Raw genomic sequence first — 14571 nt, forward strand, 5'->3', positions numbered from 1 at the left:
TCCTGCTGACATCAAGATTAGCAACAGCCAATCATTTACCAAGCAAAAACCCATCCAGTGACATCACAGAGGGCCACCTGACCTAGAAACACCCTATGTGGGACAGGCATACATACATAATTTTTTGTCTGTGTGTATATGAGATGCATTTAAAACACACTTGAGTTTGGCGACTAGTCCTAAAAACTGGGAGTGATAAATACTCAAAATATGTGATGCAATGATTCATTTGCCACTGTTGCTGGCAGATACTGGAGGGAAGCTTTCAAATCCCTCCCACTCACTGCATCCTCCTTCATACTTTCAAAAATTTGCTCCAAACAACTAGAAGTCCCTCTAGAACAGGTCTTCAGAATTGCCAAGGAGGAGGGGGGCATAAACATGACACCCTTTCACATGACATGTCGGGTTTGTACCTTTGCTGGCATAGGTTCGCATCACATCATCACAAGTGAATCCCATCAGTGTCAATGTCGTCTCTGAACAATTGGGGCAGATGCTGACCTAGTGACACAGTTTTACTGGGTGCCCATCTCATGGCTGGTTTCCTGGAGGGTATTTGTTTTCCCAACTGTCCCTTGACTTGTTTGTGGCCGGGATGGAAAACATTATCATGTGCTGTCGTTTCTAATACTTTTAAATAAAGATACTGCCGTTCTTTTTGTAAACAGTGTCATGCCTTAATCATTCATTTGGCCTTGTTTCCTTCTTCCACTGGAATTTTCAGTTTCCAGGTTACAGTTCAGCCCCAGGATTGGATCACATTGGGAAGTCTGTGCCATTTTCTTTTATGAATGAATTTTATTGCGGTTTCAAACCAGGAGTGCAAAAATCCTTGTAAGTGGAAGCTTTTTAGAACCCAAAAGGGGTATCAAAAAAGGGAAACTGTTGACCACAGTTTGTTCGTCCCTGCCTTAAGGTTCACATTAAATGTTGTGATAGCCATTGACCTCCAAGATTCATTGGTGCAGTTTGGGGAAAGGGTTGCAAAAATTGTATTGGGGCTTCCATGCAGCTTGCAGACTCCTGTGTTGCCCGGTTCTGCCATAAGGACTAGAATCATTTTTTGATCCACAAAGAAGCCAGAAGCCTCAGGGATAGAAACTTAACATATTTTATTTTCCATTCTTCCATCACCTCAAGACTCTTCTCTTCAGCCATGCCTTTCTTCAGCTGGTTCTAGTTGTGCTTTGATGCAATTATTGACTTCAAAATGCACCTCATTATTCGGTTTTACTACTAAACCGGAGGTTAAACCAACCCCATATAGATTGAAATCTTTATATTGAGGCAGGATTTTACAGAAGAAAATTTTGAAAACGGAACCAGTAAGTGGTGTATAGAGTTTTGGGGTATGTTAATACGTTTTTAATGGTTTGTATTTTTAATAGTTTTGATGTTTAATCCCATTTTAGTGTTTGTTTTTTAGACTTTACATGTATATTTTGGGTACCTTTTTTAGAGAAAGAGCAGGATATAAATAATAATTATTAATGATGAAATTATTATTATTAATAAGACAGACATGTCGTAACCCTTAAAAGACCCCAATATAAACAACACACGGATTTGATAAGGGTCAATATAAGCTCTACTACCAAAGAAATTTACTTACTTTGTATGCAATTATCGAAATGAGATTTCTCAACGTTTCCTTAGAATATATGCAAATGTAATAAAAAACGGCAGATGAACAACGGCATCTAGAATCAAAGAATAACGTCAGAGAATAGAGGTTTGTATTTTGAGGAAACGTGGACTTAATCTCTCAAAAACTGGTTTATGTCATGATCAGGAATCGTTTTGAAGACTTGCTGCTTCTATATTAATAGAAAAGACTATATTTCATATCCCAGTGTTATAAATCTTCATTCCTGAAGGACTGTCATGAATATATAATCTGATGCTGTATAAATGAAATAAATAGGAAATAATTCTGTAATAATAAGGTGGTAATCCTTTGTGATATTATGTTTTCTCGGGAAGAGGCATTTATTTATTTACTTGTTTATTTATTTATGACATTTATATGCCACCCTTCTCACCCCAAAGGAGATTTAGAGCAGCTTACTAGATAGATATACATACAATCTATATATATATAATGGAAAGGGCGTTCAACGGGACAGCAAAACGCGAAAAAACCCCTGACGAAAACACACCAAATTTGCCAAGCACATACCTCAACCCATAAGGTATGCACAATGCGAATCAAAATTCCAAACAACATTTCTATACACCCACAATTACAAAAAGCAACTGAGCATGTGCAAAGGCTCCCCACCGCAAGTCCCCCAGCGCACGCACATGGCCGGCCAATGCACCCTCTGCATAAGCCACGCCCCCATCGAATGTCGACCCGCCCCTACCCTCTCATATGCACCCACCTTCTTCCCCAGCCCATGTTCCCCAGCCCATGTTCCCCAGCCCATGTCCCCCATGTTCACGCCACGTCCCCACCCTCCCCCGCCCCTAAACATCCATACGCCAACCATACCTCCTGCCTCTCCTTTTTCCTCCGCCCATGCCCCCCATGTTCACACCACACCCCCACCCTCCCACACCCCCACCACACCCCTAAACACCCATACGCCAACCATACCTCCTGCCTCTCCTTCCCCCGCCCATGCCCCCCACCGTTCAAGCCATGCCCCCACCCTCCCACGTTCACGCCACGCCCCCAATCACCCATGCGCCAACCTTACCTCCTGCCTCTCCTTCCCACGCCCTCCATGTTCAAGCCACGCCCCACGTTCAAGCCATGCCGCCACCCTCCCACATTCACGCCACGCCCCCACCCTCCCCCACCCCGCCCTTAAACGGGAAGGAAGGAAGGAAGGAGAAGTTGAGAAGGTATATGAAACAAGAAAAGAAGAAAAGAAAGAAGAAAGGGAGAGAAGGAGGATGGGAAAGAAGGAAGAAAGGAAGGAAGAAGAAAGGAGGGAAGGGAGGGTGTATGAAGGAAGGGGAGGGAGGGAGGGAAGGTGTATGAAGGAAAAGGAGAAGTTTAGAAGGTATATGAAAGAAGAAAGGTAGGAAAGAAAGAATACAGAGAGAGAAGGAGGATGGGAAAGAAGGGAGAAAGGAAGGAAGGAGGAAAGGAAAGAAAGCTAGGAAAAATAAGGAAGGGGAAGGGAAGGTGTCAAAAGGAAGGAAGAAAGGAAGGGGAATTTGGGAAGGGGAAGAGAAGGGGAAAAGCCAAGGAAGAAGAGAAAGGGAGGGAAGAAAAGGAAGTCTGGAAGTCAAGAGCGAAGGAAGGAAGGAAAGAGAGGGAAGAAAGGAGAGAAAGAGGAAGGAAAATAAAAAGGGAGGAGGAAGGAAAAAGGGAGAGAAGGAAGGAGGAGAGAAGGAAAGAAAAAAGGGAAGGGAGGAAAGACAGAGCAAAGGAAGGAGAGAAAGAGGGAGGGAAGGAAAGAAATAAAGAGAAGGAAGGATGGGAGCAAAAAGCTAAGGAAGGAAGTAAAAGGTAGAGAAGGAAGAAAGGAAAGAAGAAAAGGAAATGAATGAAGTAAAGAAGGAGAGAAAGAGGGAGAGAAGGTTGGCCACAGCAACGTGTATAGCTAGTATATTATATTGTTAGCATAGTACAATATCAGTATTATTACTATATTGTATTATACTATTGTAATATTACTAGTAATAGTACATGTAATATAAAAGTGAAGACAGGGGCCATGAAGGTGGTTCTATCTTGCCTCCATTGTCATTAGTTGGGAGCCCCCCCCCCCCCCCCCCAGCACCAACCCCTGCTCTGAGATCAGATTGAAGAGAGGGGCCAGGAAGAAAGTTCTGTCTTGCCTCCAATGTCATCAGTTGGGAACACACACACACCCCAGCACCAATCTCTGCTCTGAGATCAGAGTGAAAAGAGGGCCCAGGAAGACAGTTCCATCTTGTCTCCTGCACTGTGCTTATATAATATAATATAATATAATATAATATAATATAATATAATATAATATAATATGATTGTTTATACATATAATATTGATATTATAATGCAATAAAATATAATACTACTCAGTTCTTGTGGGGTTTTTTTGGGCTATATGGCCATGTTCTAGAGGCATTTCTCCTGACGTTTCGCCTGCATCTATGGCAAGCTTCCTCAGAGGGTGAGGTCTGCTGGAGCTGGGGAAAAAAGGGGTTTATATATCTGTGGAATGACCAGGGTGAGACAAAAGGCTTTTGTAAGTTGGGCTAGGTGTGAATCTTTTCAACTGACCACCTTGATTAGCATACAATGGGCTGACTGTGCCTGGAGCAAACTCTTCTTGAAAGGTGATTAGATGTCCCTGCCTGTTTTTCTCTCTGCTGTTTTAATTTTAGAATTTTTTAATACTGGTAGCCAGACTTTGTTCATTTTCATGGTTTCTTCCTTTCTGTTGAAATTGTCCACATGTTTGTGGATTTCAATGGCTTCTCTGTGTAGTCTGACATGGTGGTTGTGGGAGTGGTCCAGCATTTTTGTGTTCTCAAATAAAATGCTGTGTCCAGGTTGGTTCATCAGGTGCTCTATTACTACTAGTAATAATATATTATAATTATATATTTTATATTAAATGTAATATTACTAATAATATTATTGTATAATGTTATAGTACAATGTAATATATAATATTAATATTAGCTATGGTAATATAATATACTAGCTGTCCTCTCCCACACGTTGCTGTGGCTCACATGAGGGTTTTGTGTGGGAGGTTTGGCCCAATTCTATAATTGGTGGGGTTCAGAATACTCTGTGATTGTAGGTGAACTATAAATCCCAGCAACTACAACTCCCAAATGACAATTTTTTTTGAGTGAAGGACATACATTGGGTTGTTAGGTGTCTTGTGTCCAAATTTGGTGTCAAATCATCCAGTGTTTTGTTTTTTTGTTTTTTGAGTTATGTTAATCCCACAAACGAACATTACATTTTTATTTATATAGATTGTATTTAATTTTTACTTGTAAGCCGCTCTGAGTCCTCCTCGGGGTGAGAAGGGCGGCGTATAAATGTTGTAAATAAATATATTAGTAGTAGTAGTATTATATTGCATTACATTATAATATTATACTTGATTTACAGTATCATAAGCGGAGCCACCCGTGGCGCAGTGGGTTAAACCCCTGTGCCAACAGGACTGAAGGTCGCAGGTTCAAATTTGAGGAGAGACGGATGAGCTCCCTCTATCAGCTCCAGCTCCTCATGAGGGAACATGAGAGAAGCCTCCCACAAGGATGATAAAAACATCAAATCATCCAGGCATCCCCTGGGCAACGTCCTTGCAGACGGCCAATTCTCTCACACCAGAAGGGACTTTCAGTTTCTCAAGTCGCTCCTGACATGACAAAAAAAAAGTATCATAAGCTGCTGACAGGTCTATGAAGACAACTTCTGTAATCTGCTGCCTTTCAAAATCATCTATGTGTTTTTTGTTTTGTTTTGTGTTTTTTTTTTTGTCGTGTCAGGAGCACCTGAGAAACTGAAAGTCGCTTCTCTATGTGGTGAATCAGGTTCAATAGTTGTGATATTTGTCCAAACTACATGATATTTCACTATGCATCTGCAAAAATTCCACAAATCGGGAGGGGGGGGGGAGAGAGAGAGAGAGAAATGATAAGAGAGTCTCATAAGACTTGATCCCAGCTGCTGCCTGCTTCTTTGGAGCCTGCAGCCATTACATTTCGCCTTTCCTTTCATGCTCTTTTAGAAAAGGAAAGGCAAGGAAAGCCAGCCTTCTTGGCTGACTCCTCACTCCACATGCAGAAGCTACCTCCCAGGCCTCTTTGTTCCCGGACGAGCCTGCACAGTGGCGCGCACATTGTGTTCCCTGCCGAGCCTGCGTAGTGGCGCACACTTCGCCTTTCTTGGCAACGCTGAGGAACCCATTTGTCCTTGCTAGGCCACCATCGCCACCTTCCCTCCTCGCTGCCCACCATCTTACTACCTTCAGCTTTCTGCTCGGACTGAGAAGATGGGTGAGGAAGGGGAGGAGGGACTGAGCGGGAGGCTGCATGGTCTGCCCCATGACAACCCCCCCCCCATCCCTCTTTAAAACCCATTTCTAATGGGACTGCATTAGGCTGTCTACACCGCTCTGTTGTTGCGCGACCGTCCGCTTTGCCATAGCAACAGTGTCCTTGGAGTGCTGGGATGTATAGTTTACTGGAGCTTACAGGTGGCTCCTTGGCTGAGGTTTCCAAATGCTCCTCACCTGGAAATTGGGAATAATGTTGCCATGGTGATTGAAGCGGGATAATAGCGCTATAATATAATATAATAATGCTAATATAAATAATATTCATAATGTTATATAATATATAATATATGCTTCAACTTATGATATCATGCAATATATTATATAATACTAATAACATAATATATTGGTGGTATATGCATTATGCTATAATAAATATTAATATAAAATACTAATATTGTGCTAATGTAATATATTGTATATACATAATAATAATAATGCAATACAATAAAATACTAATAATACAAGATAATAATATATAATATTGTAATATAATAATACAAATATATTGGTTATACTACTGATAATACATAATATGTAATGATAATAGTGTTTTATTATTGTATATTTGTATATTTTAAGTTGTAATGTTTTTAATTGTAAATAGCTTTGTGTCTCTGTATGGAGAGATAAAGCGGGATATATATATATATATATATATATATATATTGTTCTGGAACAGCTGTTCCAGGGGCTCCAATTTTGTGTTTTGCACTGAGTGTTTGTTCATAGTCCTAAGTTGCAGGGACTTTGCAGATAGGTGGCTTCCTTTGTCTGCATTCATAGGGCAAGCCACCTGTCAATAATAGTTAGGATCCCTGGTCCCGCCCCCCTTTGGGTTTTTTTGGAGGGAAGGGGCCATTTTTCAGTCAGTCACACAAGGAAGCCAGCCTATAGGACGCAAATCAGTTTGTCCCGTAGGAAAGGCTTAATTCCTCAAACCTTCCGGGGAAATAGAAACAGTGATCCGGGGTCCAAACTGACTATCCAGTTCCAGGGAAACAGAAGGAAAGGGTCCCGAAGACTCTGGCTGAGAGCTCACAGCCTCTTAGCCTCACAGCACCGGGGGAGGGGGGGGGAAACAGCCCTGAAGTTTCCACATGACAGCATTACAGAACAACGGAACTCCAGCTGCTATATCTTCAAGCCTCAGCCAGTAAGGTCTGCTCGATACCCAGACGCATGTGGATTTTGGTAGCAGCACCCATGCCGACTAGGCATAGATAGAAAGTGGCCTGGGGGAGATTATAAAGAGTACTTCCTTATGCTGAGATAGTACAGTCAAACCAAGTTAGTGCCGGTCTCTTAAAGACTTGAATAGTAAAGCCTTGAAGTTGTTGACTTTGTTGTGCTTTTAAAGACTCTAAAGCCCATTACTTCTGGAAGTCTCTAACAATCTCTCTTCGGGCACCCTGGCTTCCCACTGGGTTTAAAGTGTGCATCCTGTAGAATAAAGACATTTTGTTCGGACCCAGCGGCGACAGAACATATAAATAAATAAATAATAGTGCAGTGTGGTACGTGCTTGAAACCAGACGGGCAGAAAGAGGAAGAAGCGATTGGACAAACCTCTATTGTAAATCAGGCAAGGGTAAACTTGGGTCCTCCAGGAGTTTTGGTCTTCAACTCCCACAATTCCTAGCAGCCAGCTGTTAGGAAATGTGGGAGTTGAAGTCCAAAACACCTGGCGGTCCAAAGTTTGCACATACCTGTTGTAGATAGATATTTTTGTGTATAGATATAGATACACAATAGATTATTGTTGTTCTTATAATAAATATAGTATAATTTTTCCTGTATTCAATTTGTTATCAATCCACTCCTTTGGGCTTCATGCAATTCTACCGTTTTAGAAATATATAGGATCCTGTGCTATTCTTTTCCATTTCTGGCCAAATAGCTTAAATTCGGATAATATTTTGACTTTGGTATATTAGCAATTACATTTTGTGGCAGTGTCATTAATTGAATAGTATTTTACACACACACACACATATGGATGTGTGTATATATATAAAACATATAACATTATGTGTATGTATATATATGTGTGTGTGTGTATATATATATGTATATTATACATATATGTGTATACACACACACACAGAGTATATAACAAAATATGTGTTGGTCAGTGTAACAGCAAGTCATAACCTCCACGTTCACATGGAACAATAAAAAAAGATGAACTTTAAAATGGTAGAAGTACAAAGTTGTGGCAAGAAACATAAAGTGAAGAGGCAGAAGCCTCGTGTTCTTCATACTGTATTCTTTCCAGGTTATCTCGCTCTCTTCATGAAGGCAAATATACCAGAAATAAAAAAACAAAACCAACAAACCCAGAGTTCCTCTAAGGGGCCAAGAGCATGAGGCTCAAAGTTGCTCCATTGAAACCCTAAAGCAGGGGTCCTCAAACTTTTTAAACAAAGGGCCAGGTCACAGTCCCTCAAACTGTTGGAGGGCCAGATTATAATTTGAAAAAAACTTGAAAGAATTCCTATGCACACTGCACATATCTTATTTGTACTACAAAAAACACTTTAAAACAATACAATAATTAAAGAATAATTTTAACGAATATAAACTTATTAGTATTTCAATGGGAAGTGTGGGCCTGCTTTTGGCTGATGAGATCGGATTGTTGTTATTTGCTTTCAAGTCATTTCAGACTTAGGTTGACCCTGAATGAGGGCTGGGTAAATGACCTTGGCAGGCCGTATTCGATCCCCGGACCTTAGTTTGAAGACCCCTGCCCTAAAGGCCTGTACTCTCACTAGCTCTCCCTCTGGCACTAGCTCTTAACTCAAAACACTGCTCTTATGTCAAGGTGAAACCTGGTCCGAGCAACAGCTCTTAACTCAAAACTCTCTTCTGTTGGGATGCTCTTAAATAGAGATTCCACTATACTCCAAAAACTTCATTTTTATGGCTGCCACAAACGATGTTGGATTGGTTGAGACTTGATGAGGTATTTATTGAAAAACCATAGGAAAATATGCTGCAAGATGACCCTCCCACAAAAACAAAGTTTTTGCAGGTTAATAAATCTTTCCCATATTGTTATGATAGACAATGTTATGTTATGTTGGGAGGTGTTAGTTGGCCCTGATTGATTCTTGTCTGGAATTCCCTTGTTTTTTGAGCACCACTCTTTATTTTAGAGTTTTTTAAATACTTGTAGGAAAAACCCCCTCTAAAATCAGGACAGTATATAAAGAGCAGCACCCAAAAATAGCGGAATTCAAGACAATAATCAATCAGGGCCAGCTAACACCTCCCATTAAAGGATCCCCTCAGGCAGGAAGCAGCCAGGCTTTGAAGCTGCAAGGCAATTAAACGCTAATCAAGCATTTAAAACAATATGAGACATGAAATTTTAAAAAAACAATGAACTGACATTTAAAACCCAGGAACTGACATTTAAAACCCAGAAACAAAAATATTTGAACAATTCTATACAAACCTATACAAGAGCAAAACAACTGATAAGGAAGAAATCAAAAAGTATCTGGATGGATTAAAGATAGATTCACAGAGGAAGATAGAAGAAGTTTGAATCAAACAATCAACATGGAAGAAATAGAAGAGGCAATACAATCTTCCAAAAGTAATAAAGCTCTGGGGCCAGATGGCTTCATAACAAAATATTACAAAGTATTCCAGGAGAATTTAATTAAACCTCTACAAACTATTATGAATTCGAGAAAAGAAGGGAAAATACCTGAAACATGGAAAGATGCATATATAACAATACTGAAGGAAGATAGAGACCCTCTGCAACCAAAGAATTATAGACCTATATCACTTTTGAATGAAGACTACAAACTTTTCATGTCCATCTTAGCAAATAGATTGAAAAAATATTCTAAAGAGAACAATTTCAAAAGATCAAGCTGGCTTTCTACCAAACAGACAAATCAAACAGAACACAAGATGCCTCATTGACCTAATTGAACTATTTGACAAAAACCCCAGCAGGAAATTAGCATTACTTTTTCTAGACATAGAAAAAGTGTTAGACAGCCTATACTGGGAATTAATGATGGAAATTCTGCAAGCACATGATATGGGAGATCAATATATAAAAATAATAAGAATTATATATAAAGACCAATACGCACAGTTAATAATCAATGGGGAGAAAACACAAAGAATTGAAACAAGATGGGGTACCAGGCAAGGCTGTCCATTATCGCCACTCCTGTTTATTATGTGCATAGAGATGCTCATAAAACAAATAAATGAGAACAAGGAAATAAAGGGTGTACGTGCAGGAGGCAAAGAACACAAGATCCATGCCTTTGCTGATGACATTGTCCTGACTCTGGAAAACCCCAATGATTCAAAGGAAGAACTAAAAAATACCCTGACAAACTTCTCGGAATTAGCTGGGTTAAAAGTAAACAGAAAAGAAGTAAACTCTTAATAAAGAACCTGACAGAATTGGAAAAACAAGAATTAAAAGAAAATACAAAATTCAATATTGCACAAAAAGTCAAATACTTAGGAATATACATTACAACAAAAAATTCAGAATTATTTAAAAATAACAACGAAAAGGTGTGGCGAGAGATAAGAAAAGAATTAGAGGAATGGAACAAACGAGGCCTCTCCCTATTAGGGAGGATATCATCCATCAAGATGACAACATTTTTGTTCCAAAACATACCCATCATCAACAATGAAAAAAAACTTCAAAATTTGGCAAAAAGATATTTCAAAGTTTATTTGGGCTGGAAAAAAACCAAGAGTAAAAATGAAGATACTTAATGACAATAAAACAAGAGGTGGTCTTTCTCTTCCAAATCTACAACTCTATTTTCACGCATGCTGTTTTGATTGCATGCTAATCATCGAGCAGCACAATTAGAGAGGAATACTGTCAACAAACTGATAAGTCACTGCCAAATCACTCTTATCTCAGAGGGAGTTTTGGACTTAACCAGCAACACTCTGTTAATCAACCTGAAGAGAAATAAACAAAGAAAAAAACAAGAAGGGTGAGAAAACAAGCTGACCTGTTTAGCCTTCTATGGCTTCTGGAAGCTGAAGCAGCATTTGTATTATAACTTGTCCTACAATCATTGTTGTGGTTTCCGTAAAGCACCATTCTACTATTGTTTTTCTACTACAGGGTGGAAGGCTGTGATTTCCTCTCCTTGCCTGCATTCCTAACCCTGTGGCTGCAGTTTAAAACGCTGCTGTTTGTTTGTTGTGAGAATTACCCAGTGCTGAGAAGAAGTTGAAAAAGTGAAAGTGAGTAGTGACTGAAGTTCAGTGGCTGAAGTTCAAGAATAGATTCAGCTGACCTCTCACAGAAGCAACTGACAAAAAAGTTGCCAGTCAGTGACAAGAGTTGGCAGGTAGAAGACATTGTGCATTATCTGTTAGTCTGCCCATTGTGTAGTGACCCAAGGGAAAGACACCTGAAACCCTTGTTGACACAAGATGAAGGGAACTCTATTGCAGAAACAGTGCGGTTTCTACTGGGTGATACAAATGACTATGTAACTTATAAAGTAGCCCTTTTTGCTCACTCTGCAAAAAAGGTCAGAAAGACAGAGTTAGATAAAATTGCTATCAACTGCCAAGGAGATTCTAAGGGTTAACTGGATCCTCTTCTAAAATGTATTTTAACTATTAATAACTTCCATTGTTTTTGTTGTGGGGCAAATTATGGTTCTGTTTAGCATCTTTGGTGCCTGTACTCTGAGGGTACTATTGTGTGCGTGTGGTGCTTTTTGTCATGGCCTTGGGCCCGTACAATAAACTATTTTGATGATGATGATTAAAGAATGGGTGGCCTTAGAAGACAATGAACTACTCGATTTAGAAGGCCTAAATCTTCCATTCGGATGGCATGCATATCTGGACATACAAAAGGCCAAACCAACAGGCATATTTAATGATCATTATATATGGAGACCAATTCTAAATACCTGGAACAGATATAAAAACAGAATTTACACAAAGAGTGGATGTCCCCACACGAGGCATATTATAAAAAAGAGAATATCCTCCAAGGAAAATGGCTAACCTACAGGGAACTGATCCAGACTGATTTAGAAAATCCAGAAATGAAATCCCTAGAAGAATTGAACCAAAAGGGCCTTAAATGCAATTGGCTTCTGCAACCTTTCTTATGTCAACTAAAGGTGCATCTCTACACTGTAGAATTCATGGAATTTGACACCACTTAAACTTCATGATTGTAAAAGCTGTTCAGCAGTGGAACTCACTGCCTCAGAATGTGGTGGAAGCTCCTCCTTTGGAGGCATTGAAGCAGAGGCTGAATGGGCATCTGTCAGGGGTTCTTTGATTGTGCTTTTCCTGCAGGGCATCTGGGGCTGGACTAGATGGCCCATGGGGTCTCTTTCAACTCTATGAACTACCACGGCTCAAGGCTGTGGACTCCTGGGAGTTATGCTTTAGTGAGGCACCTTCCCCTTTTGGCAGAGGAGGCTCAAAACCTAGCCAAATTGCACCTCCCAGGATTCCATCTCTTTGAACCATAGCCATTAAAGTATGACAAAAGTGCATTAAGTTTGGGACACTTTGACACCCTCTTTAAATGCACCCTAGTCCCTATCTGCAGAGTTTTCTGAGTTATTGAAGTCTGTGTTTAATTGAGTTGTCAACAAGTACCCAAAATGCTCAGCATTTATGAGAATTTGCCCCTCTTCCTGAACTGTCACTCTTCCAGTCAAATATTTCTGAGAGTTCGGCTGTTTTTGTCTCCCAAAAGCATTGTCACGGCTGAAGTTTGCAACTCCTTTCAAAGCATCTTCAAACACAGCCTTAATGTGTAAAGCATTACGGTTGTCTAGTCTCAGGTGCAATTCATTTTCTCCTGCAAGTGTGCATCTTGTGGTATTAAGCTTTATAAAAATTCAGCAAGCTACAAAAATGCAACGGTGTAAGTGTAAGCAAGATAGGGCTCTTTGTTTTGTTTTGAAAGAGGACAGTTTAAAGAGGAATGGGGTGTATGGAGCTGGAGAGAGATCGAGAAGGAGGGGATATTTTGTGGAAGATGTCAGAGTGCCGAGAGTTTCCACAAAGAGCAAAAAGTTTACGTTGGCAACTTAAGGTCATTTTCGTAACCTAACATGTCCCAAAATTGTGATGGAGATTGCCAGCTCAATAAGGGTCAGGGCACCCTACTTATTTACCGTGTCAGGAGCGAACCAAAACAGTTGTATTGCATTAAAAAACAGACAAACAAGCAAACAAAACACAAAATTTGCAGACTTGGTATTCTATTAAATGTCCTTTTACCAGTAGCTGGCCACTTGGAGTGCCTCTGGTGTTGCTGCAAGAAGGTCCTCCATTGTGGCAGGAAAAACGAAATGCAAAGATACAGAATGGGGGACAATGCCTGACTCGAGAGCAGTACGTGTGAAAAAGATCTTGGAGTCCTCGTGAACAACAAGTTAAACATGAGTCAACAATGTGATGTGGCGGCAAAAAAAGCCAATGAGATTTTGGCCTGCATCAATAGGAGCATAGTGTCTAGATCTAGGGAAGTAATGCTACCCCTCTATTCCGCTTTGGTTAGACTATTCTGGGCACCACAATTCAAGCGAGATATTGACAAGCTGGAATGTGTCCAGAGCCCTATGAGGAGTGGCTTAAGGGGCTGGGCATGTTTAGCCTGAAGAAGAGAAGGCTGAGAGGAGATATGATAACCATGTATAAATATGTGAGAGGAAGCCACAGGGAGGAGGGAGCGAGCTTGTTTTCTGCTTCCCTGGAGACTAGGACGTGAAACAATGGCTTCAAACTACAAGAAAGGAGATTCCATCTGAACATGATGGAAGAACTTCCTGACTGTGAGAGCCGTTCAGCAGTGGAACTCTCTGCCCCAGAGTGTGATGGAGGCTCCTTCTTTGGAAGCTTTTAAACAGAGGCTGGATGGTCATCTGTCAGGGGTGATTTGAATGCAATATTCCTGCTTCTTGGCAAGGGGTTGGACTAGATGGCCCATGAGGTCTCTTCCAACTCTTTGTTTCTATGATTCTAGGGCATTGCAGTAGGTGGTTTGTGGTATTCTCTTCTCCACATTCGCATGTGGAAGGCATCTAAACCCGTAATAATTGCATAGAAGAGGGAATTTTTAGCTGGCATTGCTTACTTACTTGAGCTGTTGGAATTTAAAACACAACACTTCTGACAGGTCTTCCCAGTCTGATTTAACTATGCCTTTTAAATTAACACCTTGTGTTTACTACATTTTAATTTTTGTTCTGTGTATTTTTATACTTGTACTGTGTTTCATAGAAATACATTTTAATATGTGTATTTTAGATAATGTTTTATGATGGTGTGTGTTTTAGCTATGTTGTGCCTCGCCTTGAGCCACAAGGAGAGACGAGGAAGAAATATTATTATTATTATCCATGACACAAATAGATAATTATTTTTAATTTTGCCATGTAGTAGTAGTAATAGTAGTAGTAGTGTTATTGTAAGCCACTTTTAGTCCCTATGGGGAGAATTGCAAAGTAGAAAAAAAAAGATGATAATAATAGTGGTAGTAATAATAATG

General features: G+C 40.1%; 1 protein-coding gene across 1 annotated transcript in view; it reads left to right on the plus strand.

The window, feature by feature from the left end:
* The window catches only part of LOC137095581 (transmembrane protein 39B-like), a gene marked incomplete at its 5' end in the record, with an annotated part of 42183 nt that overhangs the window by 23106 nt on the left and 4506 nt on the right, over positions 1-14571 (plus strand). The window lies entirely within an intron of this gene.

This window comes from Anolis sagrei, chromosome Y, assembly GCF_037176765.1.
Source record: "Anolis sagrei isolate rAnoSag1 chromosome Y, rAnoSag1.mat, whole genome shotgun sequence".
NCBI lineage: Eukaryota > Metazoa > Chordata > Lepidosauria > Squamata > Dactyloidae > Anolis > Anolis sagrei.